Raw genomic sequence first — 17,630 nt, 5'->3', positions numbered from 1 at the left:
AGAATATGGCCGAACACAAGGATTGATAATGCAGCCAGGAAATTGGTATCAGGAGGCAAACATGAAAGAGCAGAAGTTTGCTCAATATGAAAGCATGGCTTGGTGCCAAGAAGCAGCAAAACATGTCCCAAAATTCAGGCAGGCAGCATCAGAAAGCCTAATCCACAATAGTGGAGCCACAGTCAGTCTGTGGAGTCGGGGCTAGACCCTGGTGGCTAAAAGAAAGAAAGAATGGTAAATGTAAGGTTGGGTCTTAGGTGTTTTTAGAGGACCTGGGCAGTCCTGGCAAACTTTTAAAACAGGAACTCAATTCTGAGTAATGGGAGAAGAATGCAGGTGTAAGAACTGCAGCATAAGGTAGATACTGAATCCAACAAGCAAGAGACATACGTGATTGCAGAAATTACAGCAAAAGCCAAAGGCAGACCAGAAGCCAACATAACTTGATTCTGAGGAACAAAAGTGTTGGGTTAGAACTCCTTAAATGCCTCCTCTCCCAAGGAAAGCCTGGCCATAGGGAGCTTAGAAGTCTGAGTGAACAGGCGGAGGTCACGTTGAACAGAGGTCTGCAGAGACTGGAAGCTAGGAAGGACTTGACAACAAGATCAGAAAAACCAGGCTCAAAGTCCCAATTTTGCAATCAATAGAATTACCCTGAAATTTTCTAAGCAATAAGTAGCAGCACTGTGATTTAAATCAAATCTCAGTACAACAGTCGCATATATAATTAGGAAAATCCATGTATGCTTGTTTTAAGGAATTTGACTGATAGTAACAAGATAGGTTATTTGTGCTGCTCAGTCTACTGTCTACAGAAGATAAAAAATAAAAGTAACCCTTTTCCTATTTTTGTCCCCTTTTCATTAGTGTGTAAATTTAACCTATGAAAATGAATCACCTTTTTGAATTTCTTCTGCTCTCTGAAATACAAAGATGGTCTTTTGGCCCTGTTCTCTCTCTAAAAAATAATAAATATATTTTTCATGTTTTTGTCATTCTTCTGAGAGCAACATCTTCTAACAGGGTCCTAAACCATTGAACCCTAATAAAAAATGCAATATAAAAATTATTAATGTATTTAGCACACCACTATGACTTACTGCCTGCCATAAAGTAGCAACACACACACACACACACACACACACACACACACACACACATACACACACAGACACCCCAAATGTCTGTCATATCCATGGCCCAATTAGTTTTAGAGAAGAATCACCACATAGCCATCCTTGGAAGTCAAGGATCTCCTGTTTTGGTATGAACACTCATAAGATGAAGAAAGAGTAGTTTCAAATGCCAAATGTGCCCTTTTCTGTTGTGACAGCCTACCCCTAAAATGCAACAACAAGACCACTGGCAGCCTAGACCCCAGACTATGCAGAAGCAGCAAGAATCAACAACTGGCAAGTGTCTTCATAGCCAACCTTGGCATGTCCTAATGAGCAAGTGATATTAGCTGAATAAGTACTCATGAGCAACTGCTTCTGGAATGCTCCAAAGCCAGATAATTAACAGCTGTGTGCTGCAATTAATTTTTATTTATGCTTTAGATATCCAGGCAAGATATTATTTCTTGCGTATGATGGATTCGTACTTCATGTCAAGTCTCAAAGCAGCAATGAGATAAAAACATCAATGTTGTTTTTGTTTTTATTTTCTTCTCAATTCAAATGCTCTGTAATTTGTATCTCAAACCAAAAAACTGCCTTGCATTCAGTAAGAAAATTCCAAAGCCCGTGCAAAGATCATGAGGGAAAAGCTGGCAATGTCATCCAAGGCTTTCCCCAGGTATTCACAAACCCTTGGAGGGTGCCCAAAGCAATGATCTAAATTAAGATGATGACACTGAAGTCTTAATTCACCTCAGGGGCCCCTGTGGGCATATTTCATTCAACAAATGTTAATTGATTGTACACTATATGCATGCTACTGTTCAAAAGTTTGCAAAATTTAGGGGTTGCTTTTCTCAGTCCTTTCTAGTTTTATGATTTTATAAGTTAAGAAAACACACAGACCAATACCTTAAGAAGTTTACAGTTCTGAAGGTGAATCAGATTATACAAAGAAAATAACAATAATATATGACAGGATGAATAAGTGCCATACAATTGGAAATACAAGAGGCAAGTGTTATAAGACAGCAGAGAGGAGACTGCTTTGAATACCAAGCTGAAGAGCTCTGCGGCAGTGGTTCGCAAACTCTGGTACACAGCTGGGTTTGTTAAACAAGTCACTGGACCCTACCAGCACAATTTCTAATTCAGTAGGTCTGGGGTAGGGCCTCACAATTTACGTTTCTCACAACTTTCCAGGTAATGTTCATGGGGCTGGCTCAAGAACATCTTGAGATCCAATGCTCCATAAGAAGCCATCAGAGTTTACTTACTGCAGAGGGGAAAATAAAGCAAGAGGATGAAAACAGGGTTTTAAGGAAGTTAATCTAGAGACAGTGGGTAGGAGCCACTAGGAGGGTGACAGATTTACAGGCATCTCCAGGGCGGGAAATGATCCAGGACAGAAGGCTGAGATTTCAAAGAACTAGCCTGACTAGCACAAAGTTGCTGTTTCGTGACTTCAGTTCAAAAGGATTCCTAATGCATGGAACAGAACCTTCAATAAGGATAAGTTGGCCCTCCTGTGTTCAAATCTCTCAGAGATGATAGAGAATCTCTTGGAAACCACATACAGCCTTAATATGGAGTTGTCCAGATTATCCAGATAGAAGAGGTTCAGAGCCTCTATATTTTTCTCAAGTTTCCCCCTGCATTATAAACTCCTACCATTTGAGGCCCTACTTTAGGTAAAGGTGCTGACTCCCTGAGGCCTGTTAAAGTTGGTATATATCAGCCTGCCCCTCAAACTCTTGCCCCTTCTGTCACCCCCAGAGAACAAAAGTGGTATTTCTCTCGAAACTCCAGCTTTAGGAACTCAGCTCTCCACAATGTTGTTTTTCATAATGAGTCATTTGGATCCTCACACATTCCAGCAATTTAAGACATAAGAATCTCCACAGCTTTACTACATGATGGAAGTCTTTGAACACGTTATATGCACGTCAGCAAATTGAAGGTATGTGGTGGTTACCAAGTTGTCTTTTCCACTTCCCGTCAAAAGATCTACCTTGCTTTACTGTTTCAGGATAGCCAGCTAAGGCCTCTTAGCACCATGTCACATGATCCACCTCTTATCTCAGCCTCCTCAAGCCAAATGTCCCAACAGCTTTTCTTAGCTACTTGACTTATATCTGCCCTTCCCCTTACCCCAAACCCAAAGGCCATTCCTGACCTCTGTCATAAGTTTACAGAGTTTCACTCAATAATAGAGGAGTCTATCTGAAGTCACATTAAGCTTCTTGTTCCCAAGACCTGGCCCCTCTTTGCTTTGTTCACCTGTTCTGGTCATTCATAGTGTATGTCAAAGTCCCTGTCTCCATTTCTTGCAGATGAGGGGCCTACTGACACAGACATTTGTCACTTTGTCAGCCTGGGTCCTGTCCCAATATGTTCTCAAGCATTTTAGAGTAAATTTTCAGCCATCTGTAATCCATCCCTTTCAATTAAGAAACGGGACCCAGCAATCCCATTACTGGGTATATGCCCAAAGGATTATAAATCATTCTACTATAAAGACACATGAACACACATGTTTATTGCAGCACTGTTCACAATAGGAAAGGCTTGGAACCAACCTAAATGCCCATCAATGATAGACTGGATTAAGAAAATATGGCACATATACACCATGGAATATTATGCAGCCATAAAAAAGCATGATTCATGTCCTTTGCAGGGACATGGATGAAGCTGGAAACCATCATTCTTAGCAAACTAACACAGGAACCGAAAACCAAACACTGCATGTTCTCACTCATATGTGGGAGCTGAACAACAAGAACACATGGACACAGGGAGGGGAATATCACATACCGGGGCCTGCTGGGGAGTGCAGGACTAGGGGAGTGATAGCATTAGGAGAAATACCTAATGTAGATGATGGGTTGATGGGTGCAGCAAACCAGCATGGCACGTGTATACCTATGTAACAAACGTGCACATTCTGCACATGTATCCCAGAACTTAAAGTATAACAATAATAATAATAACAGGGAGGGGAGAACAAGCTAAAGAGCTTTATCAATGTTCTTTGCTATGCATTGTCCAAAGCATGAAGCCTCCGCACTTCAGTAACGATGTGCAGGAGATTCCTGCCAGATTCCCCACCCTTCTCTACCAGCTCCTCCCCTATTTGCCCATATTTTGGCAGGGTCTACTCAGTTCCATTTTGAAAAGGCCCTTCAGGTTTTCTCTGTCCTTTATCCAGGTACTGACACCCTAGAGCTCTGCTTTATCCTAGTCAGCTGGCTGGAGGGCTTTCTTCTACCTTGTTCTGCTGGCACTTAGTAAATATCAGGCCTTAGTCTAGATGCTGAGGATACAAAGATGAATTATAAATAAACAAGCAAAGAAACGTGGTTCCTAGTGTCGTGGAGATTTCTAGTGGTCAGGTAACAACGCCCTGACTTCCTAAATTTAGATAAGAGGCCAGAAATATTAATGTGGAAGTGATAATCCAATTTGGCCAGAGATTTAAAAATATCAAATGTGTACCTCAATGTGTAAGAAATCTCCTTAAAAATTACGTTAAAAAACAGAAAGAATTTACACCTGTCTCAATCTGTTTGATGGCCCAGACAGAAAGGCGGTTCTAAAGATTTTGTCACAGTGTAATGCAATCTCCCTGATTGTTGCTCCAGGTGCCTTTCCCTCAGTGAAATCTATCATTAAAAGAAACTCCTACATGTCAGATGAAATGAAATGGGGGGAAGAATAAGAGAAGGTCTTTTTCCCACCTTCTGGAGTTGGCACTAGTGAAAAATGTATTCATGAAATGAAATTGTGTTTGTAATACAAACAGCAACATGTCACCCAGCAGCAAAGCTCTTTCTTTCACTTTCTTAGTTTTTTTATGATTATAAAAATAATAGATGCACACTGTAGAAAATTTATAAAATATAGGGAAGTATAAAGAGAAGAAAACCTGTAAGCTCACTAACTGGTGATAATCACTTCCAATATCTTGGTTTATTTCTCTCCAGTGTTCTTCATTTTTCTATGCAAATAAGTATTCACACACATACAAACATTTTGCATACCTATTATCATGCCATATATGTATAGATTTGTGTCCTGCTTTTTTCTCTCATCATTAAACATAAAACGTGTTTGTATAAATATTCTTTTAAAATATCAGCAAGGTTATCTTCATACTTACAATGAGTCTATTTCCCCCATTCATCTAAGTTTACATCTTTTATAAGAAAAACAGAGCTACTTCTCATTTACCTTAAACTTTACCTTGAGAACACACCAAAGGAAAAGTAAAAAGAGGAAAATGCTGTTAATAAAAATCTCTGAAATGAATTAAGAAATAGGACATTTCTGCAAATGGCACTTTCCTTCCTGAAGAGAATTCCAGAAAAGTCACAAAGGTGAGGATGGTGTCCAATTCTCTCTTCAGATCTAACAGGTAGATCTTTATGATTTTATAGTAAAGTCCAGGCTCCTGACTATAGACCCTCACCATAGAAGCATATAAGGCTTTTTTTTTTTTAAGTAAAGTTTGGAATTTAAGTTCAAAGGCTTGGTTGAACAAATGTAGCACAAAGTAAACTGATTGGACAACAATCTATCCTTTAAAAACAAATTCAGGGATTTAAAAAATCTGGCTAGAATCTCCTTCACATTGTTACTAAAGTGTGGAGTCTTCATACCTTGGACAATGCCGATTCAGAGACTTTATAGCATAAAGTTTACAGGAAAAAAAACTAGCCATTTAAATTATATCTTAGTTTTTAATAACTACTATTTTGAATACAGTTTTGATGTTAACTTGGTGATAAAAGTAGCACATAATCATTCAAGCCACTTTATGTCTTATTCTCTAGACAATCCTATGAGAATGGCATGTAGGCAGAGAAATATTGCTATCTCAGTTTCAGAGACAAGGTCTTGAAGATTCTGAAAATGTTAAATGACTGGTCCGAGCTCACACAGTAAGTCAAAGAACTGGGGTCAGACACTTTTAATGTAAGCACATCATTCTGTTCAAATATTTTATTTTAAGTATCTTTAAGAGAACTATGGTTTGCCTATATTCTGTCTTGTTCAGAAATGTATGGCATTCTGTCCAATTCTGTTACAAAACATATTTTAAGTGGAAAATTGACAGTCTCGAGTTAGCTCCAAAGGAGGGTGATCAAGACTGTGAGAACTATAGAAACCATGTTCTATCACCAATAATGGATGAAGGAATTTGGTATATTTAGCCTAGAAAGAGAAGATCAAGAGGAGATAAGAGAGTTCTTTTAATGTTTGAAAGGCTGTCAAATGGACAGGCAAGCCGACTTGTTCCACATTGCTCCAAATATCAGGCAAGAACAATGAATAGAACTTCAAAAGAAACAGGTTCCTACACAATAAGAGATTTGTCTTTTGAACCAATGGAACTGTTCAAATGTGGAGAAAACTACTCTCTCTAAGAGAGTGAATGCCTATGCACTGGACACATTTCAGGAAAAGCTGTCAGGGATGCTGTGATGACTTTTTTGGTTCCTTATATCTTCCATTTATTTTTCCTTTGTTTTTCTTGGCTCACGAGTGCAATATACAGTACACAGAATATGACAGAAGAGAGGCTGCTATGAGCCAGGTGCTTCCAACTGTTTCCCAGAGAATAAAAATCACCTGGGGTAGTTGGACAAGGAGCCTGGGAAACTTGGGTTTAACAAGTGCTCCAAGTGATTTTTATCATCATAGAAGTTTAAGAATACTTTTCAAAACATCATTTCATTTAATCCTCACAACAATCCTGTAGGGCAGATGAGAAAATTGAGGTTCAGAGTTATTTAGCAATGTGCCCAAAGTCACATAGCTAATAAATGATAGAGGGATTCACAGTGATGGAGTTTGACCTGGAGTCTGAGATATTACCCTCTACAAGACACTGAAAGGAAGACACTAAGAAAGGAAATGGGTAACTTGAAGAAAGGCTTTATTAAATGTGCATGTTGAATTTTTTAAAAATTAGTCATGAGTACTTTGTATGCACAGTAAAATGTGGAGGTTTGTAAATGATAGTGTTCTGATTCAGGCAGGAACTACGTTGAAGTTCACTTTTTTGCCTTTCATGAATAATTATGAAACGGGTATACTAACCAAATAAATAATTTCAACATGATTACAAAGAGAACAACATTTTAATGCACTTAGCAGAAGCAGTTTACATGCATACAATTAATGTGTTAATTTCAGTGATCTTTAGCTATTCATTAAAACAGGCCTGGCAGGTCCTGTACTTGGCAACACTTTGTTAGTCATTTCCTGCTATTACTTTCTGTACTCAAAAGTAATCAGCAATCTATAATTTAAGACTTTTCACTAATTAAATAGCCCTTTCTCTAATTATGTCCAAATTAGAGAGGTTAGTGTGTGGATAAACATGTTTGTGTTTGGTTCCTGTATTCAGAGATGGTGATTTCTCTGCATGTGGCAACAAAGACCAACATGTGATCAATAGTCTTTAACACAGAGTACAGGGGACTGTTTGAGTGAGAAAGAAGGGCCCTTTGACTTAAAATCCGAGTAGCAGAGGAAAAGTATTGTCATTGAGATGAGCTTTATGTTCAGCCTTGTAAACCAACAAGGTCTGGATTTGTTGCCCTTTAGGGAATAATACGAGGATCATCTGTTTTTTCAGGCCTTTGCCCAAGAGATGAAATGGAATGAGGGTTCAGGGAGAAAAGGAGTTAAAGGTTGTGTTTGCAGGAACGCGTTTGCTGACATTGATCTATGAGTAATTTTGTGATTGTAGGTTTATTCACAAAGGGCGTTCAAAAACAGATCAATAATAAAGCAATGGTGAAGATGCTGATTAATGAAAAATATGGTGAAGGTGCAATCTGCCGTATAGTATGAAAGCGCCTTCATTCAGCACCCTATAAATAAATATGCATCAGACAGAAAGAGAACATTCCCTTGGAATGTCGTTAGAGCCAGGCAGAATCTCATCAGAGCCCATACTGCAAAGAGCAGTTCCTTACGTCCATGGAAGCAAGTTGAAATTCTCTTGTGTAAACTCTGTAAGCAGTTCCACTCTTGCATTATGCATGATTCTGACATCTTGTAATATGAGCAGTGTTCTAAAAGTGATTTCGAATTTTATTTCATGTGTTTCATGTGTTATGTTTTAATGATGCTATTTAGGTTAGCATTTTACTTTGGCCAATGTAATATGTTGTTACATTTCCTCATACAGCATTTAACTACAGTAGCAGTGCTGTAACTTAGTACTGTATAGATAGACAAGGATTTAGTGTAGACTTAAAAGAATTTGTTGCCTTTAAAGCCAATGCTTTGTTCTGTCATTTTTATTGTGCTGATTTAATATGTAATGATAAGTGTTAGGCAGGATCCCAGCTCCTTATAAGTAATAATGAGTTGTGCTAAAGTGAATACCAAAATCTAAGACAACTAAATGTTACAGTAGGTTATGTGTCTTTCCTAGGATAACAACACTCAAGTTCTTAAATACAAAACTTCAAGAGGAATTAATCCTCGGTAATCTTGTGACAAAGCAGAAAGCTTCTCTCGTCCCATTCTTGCATCTCTGTCCTTATCCTCTTTTGCAGAAATCCCGGCTTTTCTCCCTATTGACCCCTGTCCTCAAGAAAGGATTTGAAATCAGGCTTTCGCACCTAGAAAATATCATGTCAAAGAACTTACTCTCCCTATTTCATATGTATCTAAGCATTATTATTATTTTGAAATACCAGAGTCCCACTTAAATTAATCAGCCAGTCGTCATGGGCAGTACCTGGTTAGCAAATGTGCAAGCAGTTTTCTTTCCAGGTAGAGGCTATATCTACACTGCATGAAGGATAAAATGAAATCCTTTCAATTAAATTATTAATTTGGTCCATGAGTCAGAAAATGGAGGAATAAGATAACTATTTTTAAACTTACTATATGAGGTAGTCTAAGCATCTTTGTGTGTGAGTCTGATCTTATTTGTTACTCAAGAAATCTTATTTCTGACTGGATGCAGACTTGGAAGTAGAAGCTCGCAGAAAGTCTAAGCATCTTTAGTGATAACCAAATGATTACACATGTTACTCTCCCTGAACTATAATAGATACATCTAAGAAAAAATATTTATGTGGAATATGTGTTATGTATGTAATATATTGTATGAAAAGCAAGTTCCATAGGCCAGCTGCTTTACATACATCATCTCAATCAAGAATTCTGCCCACAATCTTGCCTTAGACAAAACTGTTCAGATGAGCAGGCAGAAGTCAGGGCAGAAATCCAGTTCGGGTTCTCTTTGCCAAGTCTGAGAAGAGACATGGACAATGTTAGCCCTAACAAATGAATGATTTTTCCTAATAGGTCCCCCCTGGCAGGGCACCGTTTTCTAATTCACAGAAAGGCACTGTATGAGCTAGTGTTAGCCCTGATCTCATTTCATACTCAGAACACCACCACAAAGAATATACATTTATAGGTGAAGAACACAAGAGCTAGAGGGGTTAAATAGCCCAGTTACTGAGATGCATTAGAACTTAAAATTATCTACCTTGAAATACCATGCTTCCTTCCCAAAAAAGGGAAAGTGGGAAGAAACTCACTTATGTCCTTTGTCTATGTATATGTAGCCCAACTGTCTGCAGTATTGTGGTAACAAAACTACAAAGCCATCAGGTGATGGCGATGAGGCACTGCACTTTGTGTTAAGTCGTAACTTCATTCTGGGCATGGTGTGCTCCCAGATGCAAAATAATGAGAGGAAAAAGTCTGACAGTGGAATGCAGTGGTTCTTAAATTTTAGTGGGCTTCAGAATCATCTTGGAGGGCTTGTTAAACAGAGATCACTGAACCCCCAGCACAGAGTTTCTGATTCAATGGTCAAGAATTCACCTGAAAATCTGCATTGCTATCAAGTGTCCAGGTGATGCTGATGCTGCTCATCCAGAGACTATACTGGCATAGTTTAAAGGATCTAGCCATTAAAAAGAAACCAAGCAATCAACCAAAAAAGAAAAAAGAACCCTCAAATTACCAAATTAAAATGAAAGAAAAGCCACCAGTCTGCAAGTGGGTAAGGAGCTTTGTCTAAGAACATAAAAACAGCATGGGTTTTGTGTCTCATTTTCCCCCTCATTCAAGTGAATCAGGTTGCAGGATTATAATAGTATACTAAGCTTTCTATTTACAGCCAAATTGTATTAAAGATTAAAACAACAATAAAGGATAACAAGGTATCAATCTGACAAGATTTGGTGTGAGATTCCCTGCTTAATGTTGTCATCTTTGGGAGAAGATACTGCTGGAAATGTCAGAAAACAAAGAATCGGAGGCCTGCCCTATTAATTGCATATTTATTTATCCTGCCCTCATTTTTTATATATGGACAATCACAGTTAATCACAAAGCATTTCTCTCGGGATCCTTTGTGAAGTGTGAAATAAATATTCCAATAAAATGTTTAGTAGAGTGTGTCTGGTTTCCAATTAAAGAAGCATACTTGTATAACATCACAAATTCCTTCCACAAAGCATTTCCTTTGTATAGAAACACTTTACAATAAATTTTAAAATAATGCTATTGTCAGGATAACTTAGCAGCAGAGTGCCTGGTGAGTCCCCCTACCCTTACTTCTCCCAACACTCCCTAAGGAATAGTCTATACAGAATAACTTGATCTTTGTGTATGTAGTCAGCCAGTGTGGTGTGAAAAGCACTGTTAGTCATCTTATTCATCTGTATGTATCACCCCATAATCAATATGGCTAGCATACCACGAGAGTGACAGCATAAACCAATTCTGTCAACACATACTGAATGATTACCTAGGACCACCATCTATCCACAAAGTATCCAGAATAGACTTGGACTTACTTTTTTCTCTTTTTTTCTGTTTTCACCCCATTTTCTTTTGCCCCTTCCATGCTCTTAATCTTCCTTTAAAGAATACAAATTTCTTAGTCACATGAAAAATACACAATGAAAGCAATCCATTTTCTGAATGTTGGAACCATAGATTCACAGCATTTAATTAGAGCTAATTTAAAAGGGCTTTCTCAGTCTTTAGGACAAGTTCCCTCAAGGGAAATAGTGATGCAATTGTTTGATGTCTTTCACTCGGCTGGTTGGCTCACCTTTGGAGTTCTTAGTTATGTCTGGAAAAAATCAGACAGGTGGGCTTGTCTTGATTCTCATGGAAGCAGCATTGTCCTGACAGTTTGATCACAGTTCTAGAAATCAAGTTTTTCTGGCTCTGAGTTACCGACACGTCTGTCTCTAGCTTTAAGAACAGCCTTGCTTAGAGAGCTGTTTTCTTTGATGTGGATGACAAACTGACACAGTGATCATACTGTAACAACTAGGTCTTTCCACCCCTTTATTAAAGAAGGAAGGTCGAAAGAAGTTATCTGGATTTCATGTGAACTATGAGAAGTTAGAATTTCCAAAGACTTTTAAAGGAACAAACTATCAAGAAATTTTTAATTGAAAAAAAAAAAGATAGCTGTGGTCATGTGAAATAAAATTAAAATTCAATATATCATTTGAGAAACCTCATTAGAAAGCTAAGGTATCTTCCTGTGTATGACAAACCAAAGTCAGAATGGTAATTGACTGAGTACCGGGTGTTAAAAGAACCAGGTTTGCCACTTTATCTCAAGTTGTCCTCTCAAGGGACCTTTTAAACTCCTCAATTCTGAAATGATAACAATAAGAATAAAAATAATAAGGTAGATGGATGACTATTGAGGCAGAACTTGAAATCTTCTAATGAGAAATTATGCATTTTAAAAACTGCCAAATACTTTGGCTTTTACCAGTGTAGACATCAATTTGCTGTGAGAAGAACCATTTTTAATTAAGTGGATGTAAGACAAATAGGCATCCATTGTTCTGGGGTGAAAGTGTTTTAGGCTTCTTTTTTACTTTTCCTCCATGATTGAAGCTGCTCCACTCTAAATCCCTTAGAATATGAATTTCTAAAAATGGTGTGAGGGGGATGGGCAAATTTCTAAGATGATTACTGGAAAGAAAGTAATGGAAAGCCTCAGCCCCGTTTCTTTGAGGCTGGAGGTTATTCAAACACCTTTGAGGCTGATGTGGCTGAGGTTAGCTGGAAGTTAGAAGCCCCTGAAAAACTTACCACAAGGAACAGATTCTGGACTATAGAGTCAGGCTGCAGATTAGGCCTGCGTTTTCTTAGGCACGGTTTTCTTCCACGGAAAACTTTCTTGAACAAACCACCTTGACACAGTGAGTTTGCCACAAAAAGAAAATAAATAAGCAAGCTGTGTGAGCACCTGTGTGTTGAGAGTGTGTATATATATGTCGCTGCACAATATTGGGTCCACTCTCCGCTGGCAAGGTGTAACCATGGCTGAGGTGACCACAGCTCAGAAGGCTTCCTCTGCCTATTCAGACCTACATACACCTTTGGAATCTCAGCAGGGCACAATGAGAAAGCAGCACCATTTTCAGCAGCTAACACCTACTCAGTGAAGCCAAGGACTGCAGACAACCAATCAACTGATTTCCTCTTGATAAAATTTGGTTATAATCTCAACTACTCACAGAATCTGAGATAGCCTCTGGATTATGGATCTCTCCTAGAATAGTGATAGCCTTATAATGCTAAGAAGGCTGCTCCAGGTCAAGCTGAATTGAATATTTAAAGAGATATGTCCCCATTTGGTTCTGAGGTTCATAACTGCTAGTGAATCTATGCCAAAATACATCATTTAACATTTATTCCAAACTTACTATATGCCAGACACAGCAGCAAGCACTTCACACATATTAACCTTCACCATGTCTGATTCTTGTCATTACCATGTCATGCTTTGACAAAAGATCACACAATCATTAAGTGAAAAGCAAGCATTCAAACTCAGTCACATCTGATTCAAGATCAGTTTAACACTATAGAAGAAAGCAGCCAGTATTACCAATCTCAAATTTCAAATGCCATTATGAAAATCTCTTAGTAAAGAAAATAATAATTAGCTGAAGCCCTGTTCATTTAAGGCATTAGCTACTTAATCTCTTAAAACCAGTCCCCTAGGGATAGTACTGATTTATTAGAGAAAAATGAATGCAGTACAATATAAAAATTACATTTTCAGAGAATAATTTCTAAGAAATTCTAAGTTTAGGGCAGCCAATGATATTGTTAGTACACTTAATACTTTATGTTTCTATATGTTTTACACTGTATAATCCACCCTCCCATATGTAATTTTAATTGCTCTCCACAGATAGTAATTTGAAGGGAATTAAAGTTTAACTTGCCGACTTAAAAAGGTTTATTTCTTATTCTTTAAAAAAAAAGAAAAGAAAAAAGGAAGGATACTTTGAAAGTATTAGCAATAATCCAAACAAATACCACTTTCCTCTCCCATTTTCTCACTTCTTTTATTGGTCCCACTGTGCTCTCAGTCATTCAATCCAAGATTAAACCCCTGAGGTCATTTCTCTTTCTCCTTCTTTCATATTTATATACACACCAAGGCCTGTGACTTTTAACTTACTTATTTAATTACCCCACATTCTTGAGGTGATTTTTCTTTCTAGATTAAATATTAGCCACTATAAACTCTACTGATGATCACCTCACACAATATACCAAGGCTCTTCATCAGCCTGCCTGTCTTCAGTCTTACCTCCTTGATCCATACCATACAATCCCCAAACTGACTCAACTCACCAAAACACTATGTACATCAGTTTCAATGGAGCTGTTTTTGACTATTCAAGAATATATTAAATCATTAGCCTAGTATTGAAGAGAACCCACAACCAAGCCCCAATGTGCATTTCTATCTTCCCTTCCACCCCTGTTCTCCTAAACTCATTCCTCTCCCATCTTTCAAAGTTCAGCTTAGGTCATATTTCCTACAGGAAAATGTTCTGACCATCCCAAATAAAACAGATAGTTCACCATAAATGTGAGGTGTCTATTCCACTTATTTAGCACAAAATTATTTCATGGAATTGCCAGTTTCTTTTCCATGTATATAGCTTTATTTGAACTAGACTGTGGAAACTTGAGAGGAGGAACTACATCACGCATGTTGTTAATTCTTCATGGCACTTCTTATTACATATATATTTATACTCAATGTGTGTATAAATTCTATATAGTATATAAATATACTATATATAAATATTACTATTTCTGTCTCATAAAGTTCCATTTAACTTATTTTGGAAACCCACCCCTTCGTGAGGATTTTTTTCCATGATCTTAAATGAAATAGAGTGATGACAGCAGATTAGAACTAGTCAGGTCAAATTTAGCTCCTATTTTAGTTGTTACTTAACATAAAGCTCTTTTTTTCAGGGCCCTACTGGAGGAGTTCTGTTTGTCTTCATGTACAGTCTGTAATTGGCATAAATGTTCAGTGTCTGTATATATACCAAGTGTCAATCTGATTTGTGACTCAAATGGATTTTGCAGCTCATGCCACAGAAAAAAAGACTATTTGATGACCAGTGACATCCCTTAAGCTGACAAATCACTTCCTTGCTATCCCTGGCATCTTCCACACCTAGCCCATTATTAAGTGACAGCTCTAAGGGATGCTGAAAGTTGAAGCAAAAAATTAGAACCAATATCATTAATTTAAATACTGACAGGCCTCAGACAGACTGGAGTTTCAAGTTAGCCATTTTGAGACAGATATAGGATTTTGTTGGTAAAATCAAAAAGCTAAGTCCCATAGCTTTTCTGTATGGCAGGTTTTAATGCCTAACAGAAGTTTTAATAGCGGCTCAGATGGTGGCTGGTCACATTCACTGTGCCTTAAAGTCCTCCTCTTAAATCAGCTAACATCTTCTTTAACTTCGCTTAGATGAGTATTACTGATATGAATTCTGCTATGTCATATTAGATGAGCATTAGTAAGGGTCTCACAGCTGAGATTCAAACACACTTGGGAGATGCTGTGGACTAGAGATTTGGCTGCTAGTCTATTTGCCTGAGGCAATCTGGAACCTCTTGGAAGAAAATTTTTTCTAAGGAAAGTAGGAATCAGGCCCAAAGCCTCAATTGACAAAATCAGCATGGTTTCTGTCATGCCGTCTCCCCAGGTACTCATATCTGGGTCCAAAGAAGACAGAAGTCTGTAAGTAAAACACTAAACAACATTGGGGTGCAAGCTACTATTACTTAGAAAGAACCTCTAATAAAGGATAGCTCCCAAAATGGGAAAAGTAGTCCCAAGCAGAAGAGGCAGGAGTGCAGGAGAGACCTAATGTGAGCAATCGGCAACACCTGCACACAGAGGATAGAGCACCGCCGTGTAAAATGCGCCAGCAGGGCCCAGAAGGCACCATACAGTTTATAATCAGCCTTGTTCACGAGCACATGGCAGCCACCCTTGTTGCCTTCTCAGAAATACATGGAAGGGGAAGTAAAGGTGTTTAGAGGGCTAGGGTCTGGCATGAACAGTGACAGCAGTGAAATATGGTGTAACTACCAAAATGACCCCATGTTTACTCAGGGGCACTGAGAGGAAATAATAACAATATAGCTAGTGTTTACTGAGGGATTTGAACAGACATTTTTTACTTACCTCAAGTCAATTCGATGAGAAAGGTACTACTATCGCCTTCATTTTAAAGGTAAGAAACCTGAGTCCTAAAAAGATGAAGCAATTGGCCCTAAAGCTAGGAGCTGATCAGTAATAGCCTGGAGAGTTTAATGAATTTCCAGAGGCTGATGGATAGCCACAAGTAATATAGGCTACTTGCTTGCACTATGGAAAGAGCTAGGAGGGCTTCTTATAAAAACTAAATACAAATTCTTTGTTTCAACAAAGGCTAGAATTGGTACAGCCGTTTAACATTAGTTGAGTTATGTAGTACAACTACATAGCGGATAGGACCTCACTCTTCAAATGAGCCAGAGAATCTCCATGGCCTGGTAAGGAGACATCCCAGAGCAGGCAGCCTGATAAAAGTCAGATAGGCTGAGGCAGGTACAGGACTGCTCACCACTGCTGCAGCTGCTGCCACACTGTCTTTGAGACTCCAGGGGAAGTGCTTACAGAGGCTGGGTATCACATTGGGGGAATTCTTTTCTTTCTTTCTCTTTCTTTTTTTTTTTTTTTTGATACAGTCTTGCTCTGTCACCCATGATGGAGTGCAATGGCGCTATCTCAGCTCACTCCACCTCCCTGGTTCAAGTGATTCTCCTGCCTCAATCCTCCCAAGTAGTTAGGATTACAGGTGTGTGCCACCATGGCCTGGCTAATTTTTGTATTTTTTGTAGAGATGGGATTTCACCGCTTTGGCCAGTCTGGTCTCGAACTACTGGCCTCAAGTGATCAGCCCACCTTGGTCTCCCAAAGTGATGGGATTACAGGCATAAGCCATCGTGCTCACCTCGGGGGATTTCTTATTCCTTTGATGTGTACGGAGCAGGAATCACATACTCTCTGCATAGTGGGAAGGTCAGTACACAATACTTACCTGGGCTAGGCTTAAGGAGACGTTAACCCTTCCTGATTTTTCCTAGAAACTTAATTCCTCACTCTAGGTATTAGTTTTCTTTGTTGTAAAATGAAAGAGTTGGAACAGCTCACTCTGAATTTCTGTGGGATCAGAGAAAAACTCTCTGAGTTAGAAAACTGGGAAAGCAGCTTTTATATTTTTACTATCAACTTTTGGCAGGCAGGCAGGAAGAAGGAGGGAAGGAAGGAAAAAGGGAGGGAAGGAAGGAAGGGAGAGAGGAAGGGAGGGAGGAAGGGAGGGAGGGAGGGAAAAGAAAGATTAACACTTCAAAAATAAGCTAATAGAGGCAGGGGTTTAGAATTATAGTGACCTAGTGACTCTAAGAAAGGTAAAACAGATGATAGAAAGAGAAGGGGGAGAGAGAAGACATCCCAAAGTTAGTAGCTGCTAGAAAGGGGTGAAAGGTCTTCTCCAGGTTTTAACAGAAATAGATTAAACCTTTCCTCTGTGTTTTAAAACAGACTGCAGCGTATTTTATGGACCAAGACAAATCACAGCCTTTTCCATTCAAGACACAAATGTACAAAAGAAATGAAGTGGAGAATACCAGGAAGTTTTAAAAGTTACTCTATCCGCTGACAATCAGGGACACACTTCTTGACCTTGTAAACAATGGAACTTCTGGATTCATCTCCTTTAAAAGAGAGTGAAGCCTTTGTCCCTTAGAATGTTTTAAGCTAGGCTAGACAAAGAGTGCACTGTTTTAGAAATGTTCTATATCGTATTAAAGAGCTTATGGTAGAGAGCAGTCTGATGGGGATCCCTGGGGTAAAGAACTGGGTGACCTATAACTCCTTTATTCTTGTGGGTTGCTGCTATCTTAAACCTTTTGCTGGAAGTAGCACGTCCCTGAAGAATGGGGAATTGAAATGCAACAGGTGGCTTGGCTGGCTCTTTCCAACAGATGTAGGAGACGCATGCCAAATGTTCTGTCACCAATGTCACCTAAATCACATGTGTGCGAGCTCACTCTTGTTCTCTAACACACACACACACACACACACACACACACACACACACACACACACAC

The sequence above is a fragment of the Sapajus apella genome, unplaced genomic scaffold (genome assembly GCF_009761245.1).
Source record: "Sapajus apella isolate SASKATOON/1434 unplaced genomic scaffold, GSC_monkey_1.0 scaffold40, whole genome shotgun sequence".
Classification (NCBI taxonomy): Eukaryota; Metazoa; Chordata; class Mammalia; order Primates; family Cebidae; genus Sapajus; species Sapajus apella.
This window is presented reverse-complemented; position numbering follows the sequence as displayed.